Source organism: Suncus etruscus, chromosome 6 (assembly GCF_024139225.1).
Source record: "Suncus etruscus isolate mSunEtr1 chromosome 6, mSunEtr1.pri.cur, whole genome shotgun sequence".
Classification (NCBI taxonomy): Eukaryota; Metazoa; Chordata; class Mammalia; order Eulipotyphla; family Soricidae; genus Suncus; species Suncus etruscus.
The window spans coordinates 86,080,334-86,094,954 of NC_064853.1; the positions used below are offsets into that span (position 1 = coordinate 86,080,334).

General features: G+C 36.5%; 1 protein-coding gene across 2 annotated transcripts in view; it reads right to left on the bottom strand.

The window, feature by feature from the left end:
* Window positions 1-14,266, bottom strand: part of TBL1XR1 (TBL1X/Y related 1) — a 91,961-nt gene extending 77,695 nt beyond the window's left edge. Inside the window, exons 1-2 of one of the 2 annotated variants that reach the window (XM_049775222.1) lie at window positions 14,195-14,266; window positions 1,048-1,174 (exon numbers count right to left, since the gene is read on the bottom strand). The gene's annotated coding sequence lies outside the window, so the exon portion shown is untranslated. The remainder of the gene's footprint in view (window positions 1-1,047; window positions 1,175-14,194) is intronic. The other variant, XM_049775221.1, reaches the window with a different exon arrangement.
* Between the last annotated feature and the right edge of the window lie 355 nt (window positions 14,267-14,621).

A 14,621-nucleotide genomic window follows, 5' to 3' on the forward strand; every position in this document is an offset into this window, starting at 1 on the left:
TGCCCTATCATCCATCCCCCTTTCAGGAAAAAAAAAAAAGAAAAACATTCAAACCACCCTTGAGAAAAATCAACCTTATTTAAGTCAACGAAGTGGACAGACACTAAAGGCATCCGGTAAACACCTAAGACAGCTGCAGAATGTCCTTGGTGAGACATGCTGTTCAATGACTGGCATGACAGAAAACACAGCATGTTCACTTTCACTAAATCATAAGGTTGTTTTTATTCCTCCTACAAAAGCAAAATTAGTGACACAACTATTTATATAAATTCACCAAAACGGGGGAGCAAAAGGACATTTTAGTATTTTTAAAAAACAAACAAAAAAAAAAAACCATTGCAAATCGTAAACGTAGTATAAGAACTCAAAGATCCTTGCAGTATCCTTGAAAACTACATAAGTCTGTATTATCCTTTCAGGCTAAAAAGCAAGAATGTTATCTAAAGTGATGTCACTTCTGAAGGACACATTTGCAGGAGGTAAAATGGGACATTTTGAACAGGAAGGCAAAAAAAAATCTCAATCATCTCAAACAGAAAACTGTTTAAATCTGTGAGTTCACAGTATAAGTCATTTTATAGCAATTGTCACACTGCTGGTTAATATTTCTTGGCATTTTGTTATTTCATACAAAAACTGCTCATATAGATATCACATCTGTTCTTATATTTCATAACCATACTTTGATACTCCCTTGCAATCCATTTCTTTTTTTTTTCTCCCCGCAATTCATTTCTTAATCAAATTTTAAGACTCTACAAATCATCCAGGCTTTAAGTTCTGGCTTCCTGTTTCTTAAGTACCTGGTTAGGTTACAGTGGTTAATAATAAATATTTTTTATAGATTTATTCTTAAAAATAAAGGTCAAATACCAAGTAGCAGCAACAGCAAAATGTTATAACAGCATAAGTATACATGGGCTATAGTATTAATTAAAATAAGTATGGATAAAAACAGAAAACAAATGTTAGAAATTACGAGTAACAATTGATTATGAGTAGCAGATCACTTTGTCTTTACTTAAAAAAAAAAAAAAGGCTCACCCTCTATGTGATGTTGCTGAGTTCCATAAAGACAAACATCAAGCAGCAGGATAAAATAGAAAAAGTCCCTGGACCTGGTCTCCTCTCAGAAGACCTCTCTTTTCGTCCAAGGCCTCAGTGTCCTCATCTGTAAAATGAGGGTGCTGAATTAGATCATGTGGTAGTGTTCCTCCAGCATTAACACTGTGGACTATATGTACGAATTTAGAAAGGAGAAGATGTAGGTAGGACTGCTGTCAATAGCAACGTTTAAATGTTCACACTGAAAACAGCAGGTGATACTAGGGATAAAACATTTTTTGAAACACTTAAAATTGCAAAAGGACAATTTACTTTTTAATTTCAAACTATTCACTTTTAGTCAAGACTGACCAAGTACATCTAGAAGATTTACACATTTGGAGTAGTAATTACTTCAAGTGGTAAACAATACCCAATTAAGTAATCAGAGAATAAAATGTCAAGAAAAATATACTAGAGTAAATTAAATAATATAATGTTAATATAAAATGAAACAATAATTACGTACATGATAGCCTCCTTGGTAATGAACATATTTTCCCGCATAAGAAATATTGTCTGGTTAGTTCTAAAAATAGAACTTGTTCATCTGACAAGGTTAATAACTAAAATAAATTATTTTGCCCCCAGTGACACACAGATACTTTTCAAAATGGCTTTGTTTGTTTTCTATCCTGAAATAGATCAATACTGAAAGAAATCGAGCTTCTAGCAGAGACAGATAATAGAATGGTTCTAATGCCTTAGCTTTAAAAAATGTCAACTAACTTTAATTTTTTAAATATAATTAACTGCCTGCTCTTGATAAATCCTCTAGGGTAAACTAAAATTGAAAGAATTATTAGCATTATGCTCATAGATCAGTTGCTGCTCCACTTCATATTTATTCATTCATTATGTATGTGTTGCTACTATATTACCTGGCAGACTAAAAATTCCAAGGATATGAAAACTAATACTAAAATCAGTAATCTAACAAAAATCTGCCTTTTAAAGAAGCTGCAATCTCTATCTCTGAAAGGATATAATGATACAATTAAACATTCAATAAAAAAAAAAAAAAGTAACTTTGGGGGCCAGAACGATAGTAGGGTATCTGCCTTGCGAGTAGTTGAGACAGATCCAGATCAATTCCCGACATCCCATATGGTCCCCCAGCCTGCCAGGAACATTTCTGAATGCAGACCCAGGTTTAAGCCCCGGGAGGGAGGAGACACTTAAAAGTTTATTTTATGTGGTAAAAAGGACCTGTCCTCCATGCAGATGATAATGCTATCTGGTTCAACCCTTGTGGAAAATTGTATGGAGTACGAAGTAAACTTAAGATGTGAGCTGCCTAGGGCCAGATAGATAGCACAGTGCAGTAGGGAGTTTGCCTTGCATGCAGCCAACAGGGGAGGGCTCCAGTTTTGATTCCAGGTATCCCATGTAGTCCCCCAGACTGCCAGGGACGATTTCTGAGTGTAGAGTCAGGAGTGACCCCTGAGCACCGATGGGTGTGGCCTAAAAACCAATCAATCAATAAATATTAAAAGAAAGAAATGAGCTGCCATATAATCCAGCAATTCCATTTGGGGCAGTACTCCCAGGACTTAAAACATTCATATGAAGGGACATATGTACACTATTATTCATTGGTGCACTTAGTTCAATAGCTACAATATTGAATCAGTCTAGGTGTACACAAATGAATGGATTATGAAGATTGGTACATATGCACAATGGAATACTATGCAGCTGCAAGGAAAGATAACATCATGAATTTGCTGCAACCTAGTTGGCACTGAAAGATATTGTGTTGCGCGAAATAAGCCAGAGGGGAAAAAAGCAAACATATGAAAAGCTCAATTATCTGTGGTATATAGAATAACTGGATGAGAAAATGTGATGTAGTCAAGGAGACGCCTTGGTCACCCTTGACCCCAGAGCTCAGGAAGAAGGACAAAGAATAAATCAAGATTGAAAGGAAGATGAGAATGGAAGTAATGGGAGAACAGAGGTTGGCCTTTAATGATACTGGGAGAATGGTACAGCTATAAATCTAAAGCACAGAATCAACAGCACAAAAAATAAGAGATCTAAGCTGCAACCACCAAACTGTAATACACCAGTCAAGGCTTCAGGCAGAAAGTGCAGATAAGAGGGTAAGAGTTGATGAGGATGGGAACATTGGTAATGGGAATGAACACTAATGGTAAGGTTGGTGTTGAAATATCATGTGTCTAAAACTCAACTATCACAAACTTTGTAACCACGGTTCTTCACATAAAACTTTAAAAAATAAATGTAAATGGTATAAAAGTTAATAGTTTATTTTTGAAAAAAAAAAAAACCAAGAATTTATAAAACAACCTGGCAAACATAATTCAACCAGTTATTTACTTTAACATTTCATTTTTTGAAAAATCCTAGTATTATTCAGAATCACAAATAAATTTTTGTGAATTTTAAGGGAAAAAATTCAGCGATTTTCTTCATTCTAAACTCCTGTGGCTTTTGGGAGGCCACACTCAGTGACACTCAAAGGTTACTCCTGGCTATGCACTCAGAAATCGCTCCTGGATTGGGGGAGCACATGGGATGCTGGGGATCAAACAGCGGTCCGTCCTAGGCTAACGTGGGTAGGGCAGGTGCCTTACTGCTTGTGCCACTGCTCTGGCCCTCCTGGCTTTTTAAACACGTAGATATTAACCTTGCTAAAAAAAGAATTAATAGTAACAATAAAATACTACTGATAGTAATTTCTGTCAGTTCCTGCTAAAACTCAGGAAGAAATGAACTACTATGCAAACTATTTTCTAGAAAGGCAATGATACCAAAGTGAGCAAAAGAAAGGGGAGAAGCTGATATTTAAATAACTGGTGTGCAGCATGAAAGACACCTGTTCCCATTAAATTAATATCTGTAAGAGAAATACATATGTCATTCTTTCTCAGCTTTCCTTATACATCACCTAAGTACAATTTTCTCAAAGACCAAAACACCTCATTTCATATGTCAATAATAGAATTCTTAAAACAATAAAAATGACTGAAGCTGGATAAAACTCGTTCTCATAGAAACTTATAATGCGTGAACATAGTTTTCGCTACTGCAATACAACTGAAGGGCTCAAAAAAGTTCAAATCTATTTCCATCCGCCAGGAATATATCAAGCAATTTCATATGATATTTTATTTCCTAACACACAGACACACACACACGACACAGACACACACACGACACAGACACACACACACCTAGTTTTCATAGAAATGTTCATTTCAGGATTAGAAAAATCATCAAAAAGAGAAACTCAGATGAGCAAATTAATGATTAAAAAATTACATTACAAGCCTCTTAGACCAATAGAACTTAATTCAGATCCAGAGACAGGTTCTGATTTATGGAGAGTTAATCTGTTCATGAACAAGAGGAGCAAATGTATAAAGTTGAGCAAGAAAGTCTCAACAAAAGGTGCTGGGAAAACTAATTGGTCATATGCCACAAAAAAAGGGAGGGGATTCAGACCCCTTTCTAACACCATGCAGAAAAGGCAAATCAACATCCCCTGCGCCTGCCAGGAGCGATTTCTGAGAGTAGAGCCAGGAGTAACCCCTGAACGCTGCCGGGTATGACCCAAAAACCAAAAAAAAGACCCTGATATTAAAACTATAAATTATACTGAGGAAAGCATAGGCAGAGCCTTCCCAACACTAAATTTAGAGGCTTTTACAATGATTCAATGCCACTGGCTAAGCAGGTGAAAAGCAAAGGTAAACAAGAGACAACATCAAACTAAGGAGTTTCTACACTGCAAAAGAAAAATGATGAGGTGGCATATGTGCTCCCTGAATCCATGTGTTGGTGAGTGCTGCAAATATGTCTTTTGACAGAGCACATACCTTCCTTCTTGAGATGTGGACTTTCCTGCTTTCACACTGGCGTGTGTACTAGGGTTCTGGGCCTTGTGGAGGAGTCCATGCTCTCTTTTATCTTCTCCCTCCCTTCCTCAGACTTTTCCAAATAAACCTGGCTTTTTTTTTCCCCCCACTTTATTGGGGGGCGGGGGGGGAGACGCTGGCCTTTTGAAATAGTGTGGAAAAGGAAGAAATATCCTCAAATGAAACATGAAACAATGCTCTGCAACACTTATATCATCAGGAAAACATGAGTCAAAACAACAATGAGCTATCTCACACAAATGAGCCAGAGACACATCTACACATCACATAGAACAAAGCCACCTGGGGTGGTTAGGGTGGTAGTAGTGGTGGTGGTGGTGGTGGTGGTGGGTGGGTGGGTGGGATGTGAATCCCTTCACAACTGCAGGTGGGAATGTTGACGTGTGTGTGTGTGTGTGTGTGTGTGTGTGTGTGTGTGTGTGTGTGTGTGTGTGTGTGTGTGTGTGTGTGTGTGTGTGTCCGTCCGTTCCTTCACCACTGCAAGGGGGAATGATAAGTGTATGTGTGTATCCCTTCACCACTGCAGGTGGAAATGGTGAGTGAGTGAGTGGGTGAGTGAGTGAGTGAGTGAGTGGGTGAGTGAGTGAGTGAGTGTGTGTGTGTGTGTGTGTGTATCAAGGCTAAATTGGGGTAGGAGAGAATACAGGTTAGGAAGTCTGACTTATATCAGCTAATCAGGTTCAAACCCTTGTAACAGAATGCCTCAAGCTCCACCAGGAATAATATTGGGGAGTAGGGGGTTGAGGGGGGAAGAAAAAACTAAAGACAAAAAGTTGAATCCGTATTTTTAAATCTTTTTTTTTTTTTTTTTTTTTTTGGTTTTTTTGGGCCACACCCGGTAATGCTCAGGGGTTACTCCTGGCTATGTGCTCAGAAGTTGCTCCTGGCTTGGGGGACCAAACCGCAGTCCATCCAAGGCTAGCGCAGGCAAGGCAGGCACCTTACCTTTAGCGCCACCGCCCAGCCCCGTATTTTTAAATCTTATGGTTAATATTAAACAGCATATTTAATATATACCAATATATTAATATTAATATATTGTATTGATAATGTAATTAATAATTATATTATAATATAACGTATATTATAAATATAATATATTCGATGATATAATGTAATGTGATATAGATAATAATATATATTTATATTTAATAAATGTATTTAATGTATTATGATTATGATATAATTAATAGAATTCATAGTATGATATGGTTAATAATATATTATATTAATAGGAATATATATAACTTAAAAAGAACCCCTCCAAGAAACTGGAATAATGATCACCTACTTTTTAAACCAAACAATTCCTATTCATTAACAAACCGTTTCAATATTCCTACAATATAAATTTAAAGTATGAATTCTAATTGCTTAATCTAGCTAACAATTCTAGCATAAAAATTATGCGCCATGCCCTCATTTGAAACATGAATACAATCCACCAAAGAAAGTACATACTCAGTCATAAAAGACAACTGTTCAATTAAAAGACTAGAAAGAGAATGATTTTCCATAAGCAAACCCTGAAATTCTATCTTCCACTAATTTTACCTGACTCTGAGCACACTAATTATGTATGCATTCTCTCATATTTTGTATAATAAATTAGTTTTTACTCCACTATTCTAAAGTATTTAAATTATATGCTGACATATGATATCTTCTCATTCTTGTTTATTTACACCTCTATCTTGTTCTGAATCCCTAATAGTTCAGAGTTCAGTACAATGGAAGAAAAACATCATTGTGTAGTACACTGGCAAAAAAAAAAATTTCTTTGAAAGATTTTTAAGACTATAAGAAATACTAACGATTTTAATGACTCACTAAAATTAGCAACAGGAAACGAGCTAAATATCCATGAGTCACTTGTATTTTTACAGATTTTATCATAAAATTTTTCAAGCATACAAAACTTGAATTCCAAAAACATTCTGTATAGAGAACATTCACGTAACTACCACCAAGATTTTAACACATCTATCAAGCTATAAATATTTTCATTCTTGAAGCATTTAAAAACAAGTGTAGTATACTTCCCCCATATCATTAAGTATTATGTATTCATAGGTTTTTCTATTAAAGAAAAATTTATAAACAGGCTGGAGCAATAGAACAGTGGGTTCAAGTTTGCCTCAAACAAAGCTGACCCATGTTCAATCTCCTTGAATTCTATATGGCCCCTCAAGCACCACCACAAGTGATCCCAGAGTGCAGAGCCAGGAGTAAACCATGAGGACTGTAGATATAGCCCCCAATACCCCCCTAAAGAAAAAAGAATCGGGGCCAGAGAGATAGCATGGAGGTGGGGCATTTGCCTTGCATGCAGAAGGATGGTGGTTCAAATTCCGGCATCCCATATGGTCCCCAGAACCAGCCAGGAGCAATTTCTGAGACAATTTCTGAGTGTAGAGCCAGGAGTTTACCTATAGTTTTTTGCTTTAGTTTTTGGACTACACCAGGGGACCATATGGGATGCCAGGGATCGAATCGAAGTTCGTTCTGTATCAGCCACATGTAAGGCAAACACCCTATCCGATGCACTATTGCTCTGGCCCCAATTTAAAAGCCTGTAGTTTTTAAATTTATGGCAATACTACTAAATTAAACCATGTAGCCCAACTGTAAATGTGTCAGAACTTACTATGGCCAATTATAATACAGTAGAAACTATTTCAAAAGTTGGAAAAGGCTAAAAACAGAAAAAAAAAAACAACCAGTGACACGATATCTTTTTAACCTTTATTCTTTAATGTATACATCCCTTTACATCGGCATAAATCCTTGCTCTAGTTGTAATAGCAATTCACAAGCTCCACCATTACATTACAGGGATTAAATTCATGCAAGAATTAAAACCTTATTTTATTATCCTCACATCACAGCAACCACCAAATGAATTTGGTATGTAACTGATCAACTCCCACGTATGTGTGCTTTACTTTTATGATTTACCACCTTTATTTTAAATATAAAATTGACAAAACATTTTCAAAGACGCTTGCTAAGACACGAAATTCAGATTATAGCTGTTGGCTGCTCCATCCCTTAGGCAGGAGGAATACTCTCAAGGATTGAATATTTTCAATATAATCCTTTGATTACCGATTCAAAATTTAATCACCAGAGAAATATTTTCTTAACTAAATGAATGAGTACTTCACACACTACTGTTAATGAGTGTTATTTGTTTTTCAATAATGCCACTTCAAATTGCATGATAATGAATAATGAAAGATAAATGGTAGTACACTGGATATAATAAATTAACTTAGAGATGAAGTGGATAGTGCAAAATAAAAAGAACCGTTTTCTCAAAATATACTACAGTGTGTTTTAGGAGCTACCTTTAGGAACACAACTCTGCGACTGGAACGCAAATATCACAAGCTATACTTTATCATTTCTCTTAGGATGATTAAGTTCTGAGAACTAATATTAACAAAATAAGAACAATTTACATGTGTGAGAAATGACTGCTAATTTACACTGAGATATGTAATAGACAAACAGACTTAATGGTGCAGAGTGTGGCAATGCCCAGCAACCATCACTACTCCCTCCACTGCCCAACTTTTCTAAATAGCAAGGCAACTTTTTCAGTTTCTTTCTGCTGAAGACTATCGCAGTCATAAGTGAGGTAGTTGGTACCTACTTTCCCCACAAAGTAACTCTAAGATTAAGGAATGGCATTAGTAAAAATGACACTAACTCTAATTTCCCTTCATGTAGGATATTTTTGTACTCATGTTCTTTAAGCCCCAGAGACCCCAAGAGCTGCAAGGGTAACCTACTTTCTATAATTATCCTGAACTGGCCAGACACTTATGTCCCTTGTCCTGCTTTCTTACTGTGTCTCTTTAGCTTTCTGGGTTCACTTTTGACAAAAAATGGCTATAAAAAAAAAAAAGAGTCTGATTCCACATAGTTCAAGTGTAAAGAAAAAATTTGTCAAATCAAATAAATTTTTAAAATTGGAACCGAAGACATGGAGGTAAGGTGTTTGCCTTTCATGCAGAAGGTCATTGGTTCAAATCCCGGCATCCCATATGGTCCCCTGAGCCTGCCAGGAGTGATTTCTGAGCATGGAGCCAGGAGTAACTAACCCCTGAGCGCTGCCGGGTGTGACCGAAAAACAAAACAAAAAATATTATAATAGGACTTGTAATCAGAAAACAGAAGGGACTATTTGATAGGCAAATGTGATAAACTTCACTTTAAAATAAACAAACACCATAGGAGCCAGAGCCAGAGCCCAGCAGACAGGGTGTTTACCTTGCATGTGGCTGACCTGGGTTCAATCCCCAGCATCTCATACAGTTCCATGAGCCTGCCAGGTGTGATTTCTGAGGTTTTGTTTTTACAAGTAAGAAAACACTGCTACAAAAAGTTAAAAATAGTAGAACGCCTACAGAAGGTAACTTGGCAAATTCCTTCAAAAAGTTATGCACATTTAGGGCTGGAGCAGTGGCACAAGCGGTAAGGTGTCTGCCTTGCTTGTGCTAGCCTAGGACAGACCAGAGTTCGACCCCCCCCCACCATGTCCCATATGGTCCCCCAAGCCAGGAGCGGATTTCTGAGCACATAGCCAGGAGTAACCTCTGAGCGTCACAGGGTGTGCCCCTCCCCAAAAAAGTATGCATATTTATGCTAACCCCTAAAATTTCCATTTCTGTAACACTAAGGTAATCACTACCATTCACGTTTTGTATTCCTATTCAGCTCACTGCCAGGGGGTGATGTCCATAATGTTCTAGATGAGGCATGGCTATAGTCTTTAAAATAGCAACCTAGTTAAACCTGTAAGTTGTAAAGTAAATAAGAATGCACTGCACTGAGTGAAGCATTCTTATATAAAACAAAATGAAACAAAATGTAAATAACAAAAATACAACAAATGCACCCAACTATGCATGTATATATATAAATAAATGAAAATTCATACAACTGGATTTACCTCAAGTACTTTGAAATGATACTTTGAATAAAAAATTCCAGTGGGACTAGGCCCTTCAAAAGGCAGTTTTGAATAAGCACAGTGCTAATACTGACTTACATATAAAGTTGTATAAATATAAAAATCATGCTTTACAATTATTTTATTTAACTATTTGCTTGCAAGTTGTTTTATTTACATATTTTATCATGTATTATATAACATAAGACAAGTTGCAAAAAATATCATTAAAGAAAGAGATTTTTACCCTGAGAAATGATGAAAACATTAAAGTCAAAGAAAAAAATCTGAAAAAGTAATTCCTAGGTCTCAGTATTTGTTAGCATGGGAGATGTAGCAAATAGCTATACAAACCTAAAGAATATTATGCAATAGTATTAAAGCCAATTATAAAGCTACTATGATTCCACTTATGTAAGGCAGCTAAAAAGGTCAAACTGACAGAAACAAAAAATAAATTAATGCTGCCAATAGCTAAGGAGAGGAGGAATAAGAGGTCTTGACCAATGGGTGCAGAGTATGTTTTTCAATACAAAAAATTTCTCTAGAGTTATTTCACAAAAATGTAAATAGATTAACAACTGATTTACTGGTGTATCTTACTATGTGGCTTAGCAATAAAACAATTATTTGCCTATACTAAATCTGGTTTTGATCCTATATATTGTCCCTCTCCAAAAGCTTAAAATGTTTTTAAGTAAATTACTTCCAAATAAAAATGTCCTATTTTAAAAGTCTATAATTATATTGTGAGTGTTTATTTTGTGTATTTAAATTCAATTTTTATTGAACTTAGTGCCATATTATTTTTAAACATGTAATATCTACACATACTTATTAAAGCATGAATCAATAAGCTGATCTGATGTGATATGTATTGGTTCTTAATAAATCAGAGGGGTGAAGGTACATGAGAATAAAGTGATTATAATCATATCTGATGACCAATGAAATATATGCTTGCCTTGAAGTCAGCCAGCCCCAGTTCAAATCACTGGCACCACCTGGAGCCATCCTGAGTAGGATAGAGCTAACAACAGTCTGAGTCCTGCTGGGTGTAGTACAACTATATCCATCCATCCACCGCTGGCATGTACACACACACACAGACACAGAAAGTAGTGATTTAGAATGCAGTTGTTGTACAAATTATTTCTACCTATGAAAATAAAGAATGAGACAAAATAAAACTGTAAATTCTCCTGCCTTTAATGTATGATAATTATAGGGGTGGGAAAGGTAACTGTCTAGTATAAACCAATCCTTTATGGCATTTTCCCAAAAAAGCTAAGACAGTATACAACACATATTGAACAAGGAAAATTCCTAGAGAGAAGGAAAAATCAGTATGTTTCACCAATAATAATTCACATCAAGCAAACGTATAAAGAGGAGAGGAGAGGAAGAGGAGAGGGAGAGGAGAGGGAGAAGGAGGGGAGAGGGAGGGGAAGGGAGAGGAGGGGAGGAAAGGGGACTCAGAGCCTGAATGATAGTAGTGGTCATGGTGCTGGTCTAGCAAAAAATGTATTCAATCCTTTGTACCATGTTACACAAAGAGTAAACCTTGAGCATGGTCAGGATCAAAAACCAAAAGAAAAGAAAAAAAGGGAGAAAGGAAGAACTTGTCATATAGCATCTATATCTCATATATCCAATAGGCACAAGAAACAATTCTCTGAGACATATACCACATAGTTAAGACTGCACCAAGAAACTAACAAACTCAAATGTAAAAAGTCAAACAAGAGGCAAAGGCAAATACTCCAAACACTGAAATGGATTTACCATGGAACTGCTTTTCACATGAGAAACTACAATGGTCCAAAGGAAAAAGCAGATTGAATGATATTAACAAGTCACCCAAGAACTATAAAGAACCCAAGTTTAAAGAATTAAGGGGCCGGGAAGGTGGCGCTAGAGGTAAGGTGTCTGCCTTGCAAGCGCTAGGGGGGAGGAGACGCGGGCACTGTAGGAGTGTGCGTGTGCAGGGGCCTAGTTTGCTGCCTGGCACTAAGTGAGTTTTCCCTTCCCCTCTGGTAATGAGGAATGTTGGAGGTGGTGGTTATTGTTTCTGTTTGGGACCATAATAGGTGGTGCTCAGAGGTTATGACTCCTTGGCTCCATCTCAGGGATCATTCATGGCAGGGCTCAAAAGATATATGAAGTGCCAAAAATTGAACCCTGGTGAGCTGCTTGCAAGATAAGCTCCTTACTGCTGTACTATCTCTGTCACCCAATTTTTATATTACTATGGTAATAGTACCTGGCTTCATGGCTCCCAGCCCACGGTCCAATCTCAGTATTACTGAGCCCAAGCAGCATAGATCGCTCAAGTTCTTGCACTGAACAGTACTATACTGACAGCCTGTGAGTCACTGGGAACAAACTCTGGTGTCCCTGAGCACTGCTGAGGAGAGCCCCACCACCCCCTAGCAAAAGAAAAAGAAAGTTACACTGACAGAGGCACCTTCCTCTTAGCACACTAACTCCTTTTTGAAATAATCACTTCTTCAGTAAGTTTCATAGGTAACTCACTAATCCTGGTTCAAATTAGTTTTTTGGTTTTAATTTCAGAATTAAGCTATTTTACCAAATTCTATAAATATTGCAAAGTGTCCATATATCCCTAATTTGGCATTTAAAATTAAAATCTGGTCAAGTAAAAGTAAAAAAAAAAAGGTAGTAACATCTACTAAAAAAAATTTTTAATAGAACATGTTCATGGTTGTGCTAAAACTTTGGGGGTGGGGGGTTTGAGAGAGTTCACACCTGGTAGTGTGCTAGGCCTAACCTTGGCTAGAGAGCAAACCTGCATCAGCTACTTGCCAGAAGAAACTTTATTCCTCAGGCACACTATTTAAAAAAAAAGGTTTTTTTTTTGTCTTGTTTTTGGTCACATCCTGTTGTGCTGCTCAAGGCTTACTCCTAGATCTGAGCTCAGGAATCACTCCTGATGGGCTTGGGGACCACATGGGGTACCAGAAATCAACCCATTTGGGTACATGCTAGACAAGTGTTCTACCTGCTGTAGTATCTATTGTACTATATGGATCTCCATTACTACTTTCAGGTAATTTTTCCCTTTCCCTGCTATTTTTATAACAAAATAAATAGCAATAGTATTTTAGGTAAGAAATTAATTTTTGAGAGAACTCAACTGAATTATAATTAAAAATAAGACTATTTAGCCTGCAGCTTAAAACTTCTAGGATGAAAATAATTCCATCACCTAATTTTTTTTAAAAGCAACTGTCAAATGTCACCCAAGACATGTCAGGAAAGAAAGCAACTTTCAAATACTACAGAGCCCAGTGGAATTTTTTTTATGACTGTTTAACACAGTTGACAGATTTTTATTTTAGAAAAAAAAGTTTTTAAAAAGGCTTTAAGGCATAAAAATTCTCTCTCCTTGCCTGTCTGAATTTATTCACTAACAAAAATCAGGTAGAATTTTAAGCGTAACTGCCTCTTCAGTAAAACATTGCAATAAATGCAATCCACAGACTATTTGAGCAAAAAAGGTCAAAATAACTCAAGAGTCATTAAACTTGCCACTTCAAGTTTAACAAGAACTTTTTACATATGAACCATAGTTTATCTGTAAAAGTACCATCAATATAAAATAACCTTTAATATCTTAGTAACCATAATCAAATTATAAAATGTATAGAAAAGTCAAAGTATTTGATTTCTAAAGTCAAAATATTTAAAAGTCAAAATATATGGCAATATTCCTTATAAATAATCAACTATTGGGTCCAAGTACTGCCCAGGAAACTGGACACATGGTACCCCAGTACATAATCTGCCCTAAGAAGTGAACTTCCCAACTTTAACTCTGGATGTGTCCTGGGGCTCTTCCCATCTTGAAGAAGCCTGTACTTGCGTTCTCTCTCTCTTCTCTCCCTCCTTCCCTCCCTCCCACCCTCTCTCCTTTCCTCCCTCACAATCTCTCCTTCCCCCTCTCTCTGTATGTCTATCTCTATTTGCCTCTTTCTCTCTCTCACTCCTCCATCCTTTCTCAGGAACTTCTAAATAAGAACATGTTTTACTTCAATATGTTAAACTATTTGAACTGCCTTAATTATGGTATTATTAAAAAAACTATTAGACTGGGAACACATATATTTGTCAACTGGAGAAATCTTAATAATTTAAAAAAAAAGTATAATAAAAAGAGCAATTAAAGCACTCTGACATTTGTCATTGGAGGTATTCTTACCATTGGCAGTGCATTGATGTAGGGATGTACAACTGAATATCCGGTACCACCAATCACAAGATGCTGACGCTGAGAAAAAGGAAAGTAAAATATTCAGTGTCCCCTAAAATTCAGTTTAAAAGATTTTCCATATCAAAGTTTACAGGTATAAGATACTCTTTAAGTTCTCCAGCAGTGAATGTCTTTCATCCCCTTTAGCTACTGTTATAAACAAAGCAGTAACCTTTAAGCACAAAATATGACAGGTACTGAATCTTTAAAACAATCCTAAAAGATTGACACGATGAAACAAAATGACGATTTTGCACAAAGGAAAGGGTGCACTCACCAACCCATACCATTCGATTCAAATTGTGCGAATGTCATTGAAGTTAGTTCATAATCTGTGATTATAATAAAGTATGAATGGTATAAGCTTAATGTCCTT